Here is a 15,161-nt window from a genome sequence, read left to right as displayed (position 1 = left end):
CTCTTGTTCTTTTGGAATTCCAGCTTATCTCACTGTCCTCTAGGTGTTCTACCATCTCTTCTCTGTTTTCCATCTTTTTGTTTGTCTGTGCTCCATTTTGAATAGTTCATTTTGACCTGTCTTCCTAGATTTACTAATTTTCTCAGCTCCTGTTAAACCCATCCACTGAGGTCTTAATTCTAGTTATATTATTTTTCAGATGTAGCATTTCTGTTGGTTCTTTTTCATATATGCAGTGTCACTTTTCTTATCTCTGATGCTCTGCTTGGTTTTTATTTCTTTAAATGTGACCTACATGATTGCTTTATAGTCTGTATCTGATAATTCCAGAATCTAAAATAATTATAGGTCTGAGTCTTGTTCATGATATCTTGTTTTCTTGTGTGCCTATGTCTTTGACTATATGCTGGATATTATATTTGGAGACTACTGTAGAACTATTTTGAGGCCTAGAATAGTATCTTTTTCCATAGGATTTTCATTTACTTCTGCCAGGTACCTGGGAGTGCTACCAGTTTAAACCAAAACCAAACTCGTTGCTGTCGAGTCGAGTCTGACTCATAGTGACCCTTTAGGACGGAGTAGAACTGTCCTGTAGGATTTCCAAGGCTGTAAATCTTTACATAAGCAGACTGCCACATCTTTCTCCCACAGAGCTGCTGGTGGATTCAAACCACCAACCTTTTGGTTAGCAGCCCTGCCCTAGTTGAGAACACGTTAATCTCAGATTCCAAGCTTGAGTTTACCTGGTCTACCCACATGACCCAAAGTCAGTCTGTAAGATCTGGATCATGGAAAGCCTGTCTTACCTCCGAGGATGCAGTTTTGTCCTCTTATTTTCATGAGGCAATCAAATGTTCAACTTCATTTCATAGCTGTTTCTTCCAGATAGCACATGTCCTCAGGGCTAAAATAAAAGGTTTCAATCCTGGGTTGCCTTGCTGGCCTCTTACGTTTTGATTTGGTAGTTCTTCACTATCTTGTCAGTTCTCTGATACTTTTATGAAGTTTTTGTTTTTATTAACCCAGCCTTTTTAGTTGACCTCAGTGAGAGAGAAATTATTCAAATTATCTATCCCACCATTACCAGAATCAGAAGTCCTTATATAAATTTCTGAAAGAGCAAGGATTTTGTTTTGTTTACTTCTGTATTCTTAGAAGAGTTCAGGCATATAGTATACAACCAGTAAGAGACTTACTGAATGACTAAATGAATGACCTTTTATTTTAAAACAAATTCAAATAACCTTGTAGGGCACATTCCCGTTATTTTTCTTTTTTAAGAATAAAATGTGGCTTATTACTTGAGTATTATTTCTTCCAGGTGTATTTGAGAATTAGTTTGCCAAGTTCCATTTTAACATCCTGAGATTTTGCTTCGGACTGCAGTGAATTTATAATTTGAGGAAAATGGGAAAATATGAGTCTTCCTATTGAGAAACATACTATGTTTTTGCATTTATCTTGGTCTTTTATGTCTTACAGGAAAATCTTATAGTTTTGTTTATATAGAATTGCACCTTTTTAAATTTATTTATATAGTAGTAGTTATTGATACTGTGAATGGATTTTTCCCATAATTTTCTAACTGAATATTGCTGACATAAAGGAAAACTACTGATTTTTTTAGTCTTATTTATACCCTTTCACCTTGTTGAACTCTCTTATTCTAAAAATTTTTAGTCATTTCCCTTGTAATTATTAAGTAGCCAATAATACCATCTTTAAATTATGCCATTTTTGTCTTTTGCTTTCCAGTATTTATACCTTTTCTTTTTCTTATGTTCTTACATTATCAGGGATCTCCAGTACAAGATTGATAGCTGGCATTCCTTTCTTGCTCCTTATCTTAATGAGGATGTTTCTACTGTTTTGTCATTAACCGTGATTTTGTTGAAAGTTTCTTATGAACAGTTTATCAAATTAGATACAGCTTTTTTCTCATTGGATAAGAGTTTTTATTTATTTGTTTTTAATAAGAAATGGACTATAAATTTTAAGAACTACTCCTCTGTTGAGATTGTCAAATGATACTTCTTTAATCTGTTGATGTAATAAAAACAGCATTAATTGACTTGTAAACATTAAACCATCTTAGATCGCTGAGATAATTTTTTTCCTAGAAGAGTATCTGTTTCTTCTAGATTTTCAAACTTTTTGGTATAATTTGTACATAATATTCCCTCACAAATTATTTAATCTCCATACTGTTACTATTTCCTCTTTGATACTAGCTTGTCTTTTTTTTCCTTTTTAATTAAACTCACTGAAGTTTTTATCTGTGGTCTTTTCAAGGCCTGTTCTTGGTATTCATCAACTACTTTTCTAGCTTCCAAGACTTAAAGCTTAGTTTATGTTCAGCCTTTCTGGTTTTCTAATGTGTACATGTGAGGCTACATGTTTTTCTGTGCGTATCAATTTGACCACATCCCATGGGTGTATATAGAGCTATTGTTGTCATTTGTTGATTAGCTTGCATTTCAATTTCTATTTCCTTTTTAACCAATTTTTGCCTTTTGGGAATTTGTTGAAATTTTCTCTCTGGCCTTAAGATATTTAGTTACTTGTTAATTTGTTAATGTCTCATTGTGTTTGAAAACAATGAGTAATCTTCGCTTTGGGGGGTATAAAGTTTATTTATATATACATATGTATGTATATATGTGTGTGTATGTATATATGTGTGTGTATGTATGTATGTGTGTATATATATATAGTATATACATACATATGATCAAGATTTAAATGATTCTATTGAAATTATCTATATCTTACTCATATACTTTCTACTTAACCTGTCAGCTTCTGTGAAAAGTATGAAATATAAAAAAATCATGACTATTCAATCTATTTGGTGGATTGTTCAATTTTTCAAATGCCAAAAAAACCTGTCTTAAATTTTTGCTATTTACCTGATAATTTTTTTCTTCCTCTCTAGTGTCAGTTTATTTCAGGTTTACCATTTGTCAGTGGCATATTTGTGACTATTTTCACCCAGTTTAAGATGAGCAGGTGAATGTAACCATTCCTATTTTGTTGCTCATGTAATGTTTGGATTTACACTTGCCCATATTATATTATACTTTCTCTATATTGTCCTTAATGTTTCTTTTCCTTTCCCATCTTTTATTGGATGTATTGATTAGTTTCCTTAGGTTTTTATACATAGACAGATATCTGTATAGGATCATGTAAGGCAAAGAAAAATATCTCTTTCCTTAGATAATAGATGTAGTTTACTAGATTTTCTTGCAATGTTTTTTTTTTCAAATTAAACCTGTAATTCACTTGAAAGTCACTTTTGCTGTGTTAGCATAGGAGTCTATTTCTCTCTTCTTCCAAATGGATAACCAGCTGTACTAACAATCTTCCTTGTCCAACAGAATTGAACCACTACCTTTGTCACATATCAAATTCTCATGTATCCTTTGGTCTGTGTCTGCAATCTCTATTTTGTTCAGCTTTTCTTTTTGTCTTTTTCTAAATAAATACCATACTTACTTGATTACACAAGTTTTTTTTTTTTTTTTTTTATTCTGTGTTCTGATAACTGGCAGAGTTCCCTCTCCCTCTTTAGAATACACCTTACCTTCTTTATTGCTCTCCCACAGAGAGATCATTAGAATAGTTTTACTAATCTTCTCTTCTATTTGAAAAGCTTTAAATCCCTGTTTTCACAATCCTGAGATGTCTGTCCTCATTTACTTTAATTTTACACTGCTAACTGATGTTTCCTTTTCTCCTACCTTGAGATCTGTTTTCTGGTTTATTGTTTTATCTTTACCCTGAAAGGTGGAAAATAAATTGACTGAGTGGTAAAGGATCCTTGGAGACAGTCCTTTTCTCTCAGGGTGCATAGACTGGCTGTTTCATTACCAGTCTGATATTTTTCCTTGTAATTCGGTCTTTCTGTCTGGATGTTTATAAGATTTTCTGGTTATCCTTAGAGTTCAGGAATTTTACCAAGGCATGCCTAAATATGTGCTTTTTTTTATTAGCCCAGTCCGGACTTAATGAGCAGACTCCATTCTTTTCTAACTCAGGTAGAATTCTCTTCTTTTATTGAATATTTTTATTGTTTCTATTTGTTCTTTTTTCTCCTTCCAGAACTCCCATTAACTGCATGTTAGATTTCCTCAATATAGTCTTCAAATATTTTCCCTCATGATTTTCATTTATGTATGTCTGCTTTGTACTTTGAGGTATTTCTTGCACTTAAATCTTACAGGCTACTAACGATGGGACTAACAGTGACCATCCTTCAAAAATATGGTTATTAACCTTTTAGAAGTGTGTGGGTGTGCACAGAGTCCTGGTGGCGCAGTGGTTAAGAGATCGACTGCTAACTAAAAGGTTGGCAGTTTGAATCCACAGCAACGGGTTTGGTTTTTTTTATGGAGAAGGCAGTATGTGTACATGTGCTATACTTGAATTTCCTTAAATGTTCTTATTCATATTTTCATCTTTCTTCTCTAGCATCTCTATTTTCCTGAGTACATGTTCTGATTATATTTCTCTGGTTGCTGGCTCACCTCAGATGAGTTCAAGTCTGTTTGTTGGGATATCCCCAGGCAGTGAAGAGTGAAGTGGCAATCCTTGCTGAGGTGCCTGAAGGGTCTCCCTCTTCTTCCTGAGCTCACTGGATTCTCTCAGCCTCAAAGGCATGGAGAACACAGTCTACCCAATAAATTCTTTTTTGGCCTTAGGGAGACCCAGTACACTTAGTGTGGGCCAGAGTTGACTTTCTTCCCTGGAACCCAAAGATTCCTGACAGTCAAGCTCTCCCTGGGGTCCACCACCTTCTAATCCTCATCCCTGAGCTTCAACACATGTAGAAGAAAGTTCCATACCAGTTCTCTTTTTTTCTAACAAGATCCCAGCAGACCCCTACAGCACACTTACATCAGTTGGCTGTTTTAAGTCCCAGCAGCAGTTTGCCTTAGAAGAAGCTAAAAGCTTAGTGTTGGGAGTGGAGATAAAGGGAGCTCTTTTGAAATCACCCATGTTCCGATAATGCCCTCACCCTTAAAGCTTTCAACAAATTTTATTTAGCATCTACTTCAGTCAATATCCGTATTTTTTCCTCCAAAAACACACGAACCTTAGCATGCTTTACTTTCCTCCCATTCAGCAACCTTCCATATTTTTTAATCACCTGAAATTTAGCTTACATATTATTTTTTTCAATCATTACTTTTTAACTCTTAAATTTTTACAGATTTATTTGTCCACCATGGTTTTATATATGCATACCTTTCTTTTGGTCGTTTTTTTTTTTTCCCCAGAAGGGACTTACGGGCGCTAAGCTTTCTTGAGACTTTGCACATCTGAAGATGTATTTATTTCCAGTTTGAGGGTAGAATAGTTTTTCCTATAGACCCTTGAAGATATGTTCCATTATCCTTTTATATCCAGTGTTGTCGATTTTCTAGTGTCAATCTGGTCTAATTCCTTTGTCAATCTTTTTTTTTCCTCTCTGTGGAAATGTTAAGATTATCTTTTTGTCCTTAATGTTCTGAAAGTTCACCAGTATGTGTCCTTTTTTTTAATTCATCCTATTCATCAGTTTGTAGACCCTTTCAACTTGAGAACTGATGTTTGTTCTCAGTTCTGGGATTTTTATGTTTATTATTTGCTTATTTCTTTTAATTCTCTGTTGTTTCTTCTTGTGGAACTTCTTTTGGGTAGATGTTAGAACTTCTGAATCTATCTTCTGTGTCTCTTAACTTTTCCTTTATGCTTTTTCATCCCTTTGTCTTTTTGTAATTAGCCCTAAACCATTATGAAATTATGTTATAAAGACATGGTAGTTATGCTTCAAAGCAGTGTTCTTTTTAATTGCCTCGATCTATCTTTCTGATAATAACTTATAAGTCAGTCCTTTTAAAGAATCAGAACAATGCTTTGTTTCTACTGACTGCAGTCATTAGATATATAGTTCATGAAAACGCATAAAAGTAGATAAGGAATGAGCGTATTTTTTAGATTTTAACCTAAAACATAGTAGAGTGATTAAAAGGAACAAATTTCCGAACCTCTGATTTAAGTTTTGTATTCTGCTTTTTAAATTTTTTATTAGTTTGTTTTAACAGGTGGCCTTTGTAGCTATTCATTTCTCTTTCCTCAAGATGGCCAAGCTGCTAATTCAAAATGTCTGTCATGGTCCCATTTCAGAACTAAAACATTACTTACCAGAGGTGAAAAATATTGTGTGAACATAGTTTTTTCAGACTCCTGCTGTCGTACAGTATATATTCAAGCTCTTGGAGAGGTCCATAGATTATGGATCATAGTTTCATGAGACCTCTTCTCACTCAGAAGGTCGGTACTATACAGGCAGTCGCTGGGTTAGAAAACATCTGACTTTACAGACAACTCATACTTAAGAATGAACTGCCATAAAGCCTGTTCTGTTAAAAATTTGAGTTAAATACAGACAATGGTTTGTAATAACGAATGCACACGTTTCTTTGTGACACTTATGAAAACGCTGCACAGTTTGGAAGTATTAAGTGTTTTGTATGCATAGAAAGGTAAAATATACTAAGACAAACATTTAATTAACTGATGATAAATAAGAACTGTATGTACCTGTTCTGACTTACAAAGAGAGACTTTGGAACGGATCTCATTCGTAACCCGGGGACTGCCTGTAAGGACTTAAGACCATTCACTGGGAAGGTGGAAGAAACCTATGTTCTCTCACATATAAAATTAAAGATTCGTCTTCTCTATTAGACATCTGCTACTGTCATATTTCCTCCTCTGACACAGCAGGCAAATGCCCTTTAAGACCAAAGCTAATGTGGCTGTTTGAATAGATGACTGGGGACTTGAGTAGAGTACACAGTCTGCTTTGTGGTGTTGGGCACACATAGTCTAAAGGGAAGCTACTTCCTCCCGTATTTACAGCTAAAACCAAAGGGTTTTAAATGGTAATTCTGGCACAAGAGTGCATTTTATTTTATTCTCATGATCCATTTTCTGGATGATCTACTGAACTGCCTAAAAACACAAGCAAAATGAAGCATTTACAAATATCAGCGAATAGATTCATCTGGGGCTCATTTCATGTAAGATCTACAAATAACTTTAATAAACTTTTTTTGAACTCTTCAGACGGAAGAAATGTCTGGTCCTGTTTGTTTTTCATTGTAATTTCCAGTCTCTTCTCCCTCCTCTGTAAAAATCCTTAGCTTTGAAGCTCATGCTACCAGACTATAACACTCACTGCTCCTCCTTGTTGCGGTTATCTAACAATTCCCCAGTATGCCAAAGCCCTGAAGATTTTTAGTTTCTGGTCTCTGTCTACAACACTACCCCTGTCCTAAATTTTGAAGATTTCAAATGTCCATAGACTTTTGGGCAATCCCAATGTCCAAAGGGACATTGGAGCGAATTCCCAAGAAATTGAGGTAGTTAGCCATGTAATTATCTTGGCAAAAAGTGTAATAGAGGGAATGACAAAAGCAAAGATTATAAAGCAGGAGCATGGTTGGCGTGCTGAAGGAACAGCAAGAAGGCCATTATGACTGGAGAAAGGAGAAAGCAAGGGGAAAAGTAGATAAAGTCAGAAGTAATGCAGAGCTGTGTCACATAGGGCCTCTATGTCATTGTAAAGCATGTAAGATCATCTCTCCAGCGAATTTATCCTTCACCCTACCTCAGCCTCTTACTCTCATAATCATGCCCTAAACCTTGTCTGTATCCCAAACTGCAGCCCCATCTTTATTCTCAGTTTTAATATTCCTACTCTGAATTACCACTTTCTATCTTCTAATTTTATTCACTCTTACAACCTTAAGTGGCGTGTTTTTTTACGAAAATAACACGCCTTCTATGTTTGCCAACCACTCCCTCCCCTCCGTGAGGTAGTTTTGTAAGCACAATATGCTAATTTTTTTTTACAGCAACATGTAAAAAAAGATTGGCAGAGCAACGCTATCCGACCAAGGCCTATAATCCATTGTTCTTACCACTTTTTCACTTTCAGCCCCGTCATGTTTTCCATTATCTGCTTACCCACATTACACTCATCAGTCCTTTGTCAAGACCACTCCCTTGTGACCACTCGTATCTTGATCCCCTTCCACTTTGCGTACTCTCTTGGTAAATTCCCAACCCCAATTAAATCAATTCTCCACTTAACAATGTTGTTTCTCACATCTTAGGAAAACAACAAAAAACTCTCTTTTGGCCCTTACTGTTGTTGCCAGCTACTACGCATTTCCTTTTCCTTTTAAAGCAAAACTCTTTGTCAAGATATTATTGAGCACTTGGTATGTGCCAGGCACAGTTCCAAATTATTTACTTACGTTAATCTTATTTTATTCTCATAGCAGTCCAAAGGAGTAGAAAATAGCTTTTACAGTGAGAAAAATTAGGAAGAGCCACTTTCTCAAGGTTACAGCTGGTAAATGATGAAGCCGAATTCAAATCCAGGCAGTCTGGAATCAGAGCCTATGCTCTTAACTATTACGATCATGAGCATGGTGTGTTCTGAAACTCAGTTCTCTTGCAGACACGTTAGTGGCACTCTCCAGTTTCCAGGAATAAGTATACCCTACCCTCATTCTTCACCAGGACTAATGCTAATAGGTTCTGCTGTTAGGCCGTGGTGGTGTAGGGTGGCATTTTTCATGTAACCAGAAAGTTGAAAGTGATTACTTTTAGGCTGAGGTCTCTTTGAACTTGACCGTTTTTGCCTCTCGCTTTTGGTAGAAGCTCAAACTCTGCCTCCTGTCCCTACCACATAGGCCAAACAGGAACCAGAGTGGGATACAGGGAAAAGGAGTTGTATACAAGGTTCTTTACCCTGAACCTCTAGTTCAGAATAAAAGAATCCCTGGGTTGAATCAGATTAGTAATAAGCAAGATTGTCTGAATCGTCCCATCTGCAGTTGCTACTTTAGAATCTGTGGTGTCACACATGGTAGATTAAAAAAAAAAAAAAAATTAGGGACCTTGTACTTTTATGAAAAAAGAAAAACTGACTGAAAGATTAGAATTTAAAAACCTTTGAATTGGAATTATTTTCTTTAGAATCTAATCTGACATATTCCCAGAGAATTTAAAGAGTTATGTATAATCCATTACTATTTATTACTTCTTTCTTATATTTATTTTACATTCTTTGTTACATTCCTCTTTGGAGAGAGGTGAGATTCAGTTAAACATATAGTATGGATATTTTGTGAATAATTACTGATTAACCATTTTTAAATAGTAAGTCCTCAAGATCAAATTTTTAAGTTTCGAGAGCAAGGAAGCAGTCTCAGAATCATCCTAGCGATTTCCCCCATTCTTGTTGGCAGACGGGGGGTCACATACCCCTTCCTAAACAGTAACGGACGGGGGGAACAGGATTACTATGGTTGGCTTATCCCTTTCCTGGGGTGAAACAAGTTGTGGAGTCAATCTCCATAACCACTACAGGTGAATTGTTAGTGTTTTGTTATTTATATTTTGTTTGATTTTGTTGGTGTTTCTTCTTGAAAGTTATCCTCATGTCACAGATCATTTTAACTCCCATTTATAAAATAGCAGGCAAGCTTGCTTTTCCCAGTCATGTTGTTATCCCCATCCCCACCCCATTACAGTTCTGCCTTCCTGTATCTACACGTCTTAATTACATTCAGTTTTTGAAAAATGTTGAAATTTTATTAATTGACAAGGAAAGGTCTAATTTGTCCAAGAGGAACTGACATTAATATGAAAACTAAAAGAGAATGAAAAATAATTGACCTACAAACTGCCATGATGCAATGAAAATCCAACCATTTCTCAAGTGATTGCTTTCCACTATGAAAGTTTTACTTCTTAAAAAAAAAAAAAAAAAGGCTGAATAATTTTGCCAAACTGGCCTAAACTTAATGAACAAACTCCATAGGTCCTTTAAGGAGTAATATCTGAAACATTTATCTCTTATTCCTAAAGAATATGTATAACTTATTGGTAGAGATTTGGCTTAAGAGTTTTAAGTCCTATATGCTTTTGAGTGAGTTGGTCCCTCTTACTAGATACTTGCCTTAATCGTTTTTAGTAAATAAAATATTTTCATATTACTGCCTTGAAGAGCAGTGTTATCAAGAATTGCTAAGACCAAGAATATAATTTAAGAACCTGTAGTCAGAGGTCTTGCTGTGATGAATCCAGTTGTACCCTGTTGGATGTTGCCAGTTACTGCAGGAAGGCTTTTTATGTGTGTTGAATGTAAATATGAATCTTTATAACAGATTCCTCAGGTTGATGCCAGTAGTATGGATGAGGACAAAGTATGAGTCATACAACTAGGAAATACGCCAGAGGGATTATGTATTGAGTAGGAGGTGTAGAGAATATGATGAAAGGTTTGGCAAGGCCGGACACGTTTAAGAGTCTGATTTCTGAAGGTGGCGATCAGAGAGACTGGAACTAGCGCTAAGAGATGTAAGGAAGGAGCCTTCCTTCAGAGCAGTTTCTGACTCAAGCTAGTAGACATGCATGAAGAGCTAGCCAGGAGAAAAAACAACAAACGTTGCTTACTTATGTACTAGAGCTGAGTAAGAGGGAGGTGTTCTAGGAAAACATTTGTGAAGACTGATGAAACAAAAAAGGAGGCTTCAGGAATAGCTCTGTCATTGTCGCTGATTCTCATGCAGCTACTTCATGGATATTATGACACTGTTGGAAGCACCCAAATGATAAATACAAGTTCAGTTGACTTTTCCTTTTACAGAATAAATACAACTTTCCCCTGACCATAAGGAAGAAGAAAATTAAGCAGATAGAAGACCTTTTTCCATGTTTTTTTTTTAAAAAAAAACAACAGGATAGTATTTCCCACTGTGGTGATTTGATGGTGGTGATATGATAATAACGGCAACAATGATGAAGGCAAATTTAAAGTCTAGTGAGTGTTATCAGAAGGAAGATGGGGGAGTAGTGGAAAGAAAACCAGGTATCAGAACTTAATCTCTAGGGTTGGACTGTTCCCTACTTTAGTCCAGCACAAGACCCTGAATTCATACGGATTTTAGTTTCCCTGTAACTAGGACTACATGATCGCTTGTCCTCTGCTTCTAAAATTCCACACTAACACTAGTAAACACTAATAACACTAATATGATTGGTCGGAACAGTATCAAGAATAATGAAAAATAGCATCTAAAGAGTAAGGTGCCTTTTTAATTAAACTTAATTATAATTGGTTTATGTAACACAATGACTTTTTCTGGAACCTCTGTACTCTGAAAGGGATGCAAGGATAAAAGGCAGAACTGATACCACATCATATCGCCACAAGGAGGCTAGCAATTAAACACAAAGCCAGATGAAATCACAAGGCAAGCCATAAATAAAAGAGAGTCTTAATGTGATTTAAATACCGTGACTGAGTTGCATTCAGTGTCAGCCTAGTCACCAAGTCCAATGCGACGTCATCCTCTATAGAGATGTATTCTAGCAAAAGACTTCTGCATCCGCCATCTGGCCCCTGACTCAGAGAGCACATCTCACTGAATGACACATAACCCAGTGGGATGCTCCAACTTTGCTTAACATGAGCACATCATCTTCTCATAACAAAGGCTGAATATGACCCTAATCTTATATTATGTAAACTATCTTGTGGAAATTATTAAAATAGCAGTTTTCTAGTTAGGCCTATAAACATTCACCAATATTGTTTCCTTTGTCATAAGCCACTAGTTTTTTTTAAAAATTACCAATTTCAGCTTAAATTGAAAATCCAGTTAGATACACTTTAAAAATTCATCCTTCTAGTAGAATACAGACGTTAAAAAAAAAACAAAAAACGAAGCTACTGTTTCTGATTACGTATCTGACCCCACAAACACCGGGGTTTGAGCAGAGAGCTACAAAAATTTGTTTCTGTTCTCTGTCACAGCCTTCTGGGAAGAGTGTGCCAAATGAGCTCTACTCAATAGAAATTCCTCTCAGGTTTTGACTTTTTAGTATATGCCTTAAACTGTGATTTCAGGCATGTTCCAGAATAAAGGCAATCATATCCAGTCTTTCCAGGTCTCTCTGAGATAGTCTACTGGACCTCTTTTATTCTGTATTATTTTGGAAGTATTTTATACTTCAGGAGAAACAGTATGATTGGCTAAAAATGGAAAGTATTCTGTCTTTAGTAAGTCTTTGGCATTCCTCAGACTGCTAAATATTTCATTGGCTTTTAGAGAGAAAGGAGACTGTAATTATCTGTTCTGTTCTTTAAAAAGCACCACAAATCTACAGATACTTAGCTAATATTCAAGAAGTATTTTGAATGATCTATGATGCTCTTTCTGACAAAAACAGATGCTAAAGAAGGAGCATTATGTGGAAATAGGGAAAAAAGTAAAATTAACCATTTTTCCTCACAAAGTTGTATAAAATTATGAGCCTCTGTTGGGATAAATGAGAAAACTTTACTCAAGAACTGAGCTGTAATTGATGGAAGTAAAAGAAGATAGAAACAGCATTCTTTAGACACAGTACACTCAAGAGAGGAAGGATATTGTCTCCTTATAAATAAGAAGAAGAAAGTTCAAAATGATATGAGAAAAGCAGGAAATATTAATAAATTTTAATGTTAATTTATTTCATATAAACTGTTCGTTGGAAACCAGAGTGGACTCTGTGACTAATAAGGTAAGAAATAATATGAAATTCTGGGGAAGGCCTACCTGAGCTGGAATTCTTCAGACCTACAGGCATTGATAACATGTCTCATACTGTGTTTCTAAGAATCGACCCAAATTATTGAGCCAAATGATAATGGAACCACTATAACTGTCTGGGGTAATGAGATGAATGAAGACTGCAGAATGAAAACTAGAAAGAATATAATGCTGATATTCTCCAGTGCCTAGTCACTTGGGCTTATAAATCTAGCCTGGAAAAACTGCTGAAATTGGTCTAGGAAAAAAAAATTCATAAACTCATTTAAAAGTCTAGTGGAAGTAGGCTGGATGATGGCAGTTTAACATTTTTAAAGAATAAAGCCTATTCAGCCTAATACTGGTCTCTGAGCTTTTGTCTTGGATGTAAGGCCCTTCCAAATATGAAGGATCATTATTTTGAAGATGGTGACCAGCTGTTCTCTATGTCCCCTGAGTTCAAAACAATAGGAAATGGACATAAGCTTTAGTTTGAGGGATTTGGGCTAAGAGTGAGGAAGGCTATCGTTAATTGAAGTTGGTTACAGAGTGAGTCTTATTCTGTGGAAGTCTTTTAAAAACTCATTACTATCCCCAAGAACATTCACTGTCTATCTGTGACATGGGTGGTCCCATAGTGAGACGTGATGAGTTACAGAAATTAGGAGGAAGTCTCTGGCCTTGAGAATAATCAGCACAAACACAGGATCACACAAGAAAGAAGCACAAAAACCCATAACCACAAAAATAAAAGAGACGTGTGTATCAACATAATGACAGGATTCAGCAGGTTAAACTCTCTGGAGATGTTCTAACTGCTTTTGGATAGCAAAAGAGTCTACGTTTTGTCAGTTGACACAATTTTGAATTGAGTTCCATTCTCATTGTCATCTCTGATTTGTACCTAGTTTTTGGAACAGCCTTCTCCTGGAGAGAATTTTCAAACACTTGGCATCAGTGGGATTTCTTTTTTTTTTATAAAACGGTCTCCTTTTCATAGAACAGCCTTTGACTTCCAGAAGATTCAGGCTGTCTTAAAGACGCTCAGAATGCCAGGGCATTAGACCAATGCCAGGTATATTCCACCGAGGGCTTGGATTCTGGGGAACTAGGATCCTGAGAACTTGGGTGCCTGACTGAGATTACCGGTGAACTGTTTCACTCTTCTGGTATAGATCCAGGAAGATAGTGCATTTTCCGTTAGGATTTAGACTTTATTCAAACAGCCTATTAAGAACCAAACCCTCTTTAGAATCACAGACTCAACAGCAGTAAGAAGAACATAGTCAAGAAGTTTCAGTCCTATGCCATGGTGTGCTAGTAAACGTTTAACAGCTGGTTTTCCGAGCAAGGGTAGGGAGGAGTACCTGGTTTGTAGCATTTGCCAATTTACATTCCATGTAAATGCTTTCACCGTGGTCAATTTTAACCTACCGAAATAACATCGCTGAAGGCGGAGCTGGGAAGAGATGCCCATCATCCCCGCTCTCTAGCCACTGGAAGCCAGCGGCAGCACACCACTGGGCCTGTGTCAGGTGCAGACAGAGCACAGACGTTCAGCAGCATCACTCTGACTGTTGAGCACCACCACTGCCCTAACTAAGCAGAACGTCTCTCTCCCACCAGTGACAAACAGTAAAAGCGAACCGGACACATGGCTTCTTACTCTGAGAGCTATGATTTTTAAACCCCAAAGATGATGATTTTTCAAAAGATTCACTCATAGTGTAGCTATTTTTCTTCATATCACCCTGGCCCTTTTATGTTCTGATCGTTTTAAACCGAAAATGAAATCAGTTTACAGGTCAACAGAAGAACTGATACTTAGGAGCAACCTTCCGAATAGAAAAATAGTTTCGAGATGTTTTGTTTTGGGTCTTAGTATTTTGGTGTTTAGAGGGCTGACAGCACACTGAGACACACTCCTTACCATGAGATAAAAGCCTGGCTGAAAAACACACATTTCACAGCAGTTCCAGAATCCCTCCCTTTGCTTATTTTGGAAACTGTAGAACTGTTACATTAACATATCAGTCTGTGGCCCACCTCCAGACCTGCACCCTCTTTGTAACCCCAGCACACACATATCTTATATTTTCCTTCTGTAAAGGAAACAAAATGGTGATTAACTTTCCCAATGCCAGAATGCCCAATGGCCTGGGCTCCTGCTCATAAATCAAATCTTGTGTAAGGGCTGGAATCTCCAGTTGCCTTCACCCTTGCTTATGCAATTCTGCTCTCTGTATTTAAAAGACAAAATTATTTGGCACCTTGCCATAAACCTCCCCTGCCTCAGAGGAGAAAGCAATGGATTTTTGGCCATTTCCATAATGGTATGGTGAATATTTATATTAAACGACTGATAATGTTCATGCTCAACAACACTTACACTGCCCTTTACAATGAACTTTCACGTATTTGTTCACTGATCTTCACAACAATCCTCAGAGAGGTCAGGAAAGTGAGGCTCACAGAGCTAGTCACTTCCCCAGTGTCAAGTGATTCATACATGGTGGA

This window comes from Trichechus manatus, unplaced genomic scaffold (genome assembly GCF_000243295.1).
Source record: "Trichechus manatus latirostris isolate Lorelei unplaced genomic scaffold, TriManLat1.0 scaffold00058, whole genome shotgun sequence".
NCBI classification, from domain to species: Eukaryota; Metazoa; Chordata; class Mammalia; order Sirenia; family Trichechidae; genus Trichechus; species Trichechus manatus.
This window is presented reverse-complemented; position numbering follows the sequence as displayed.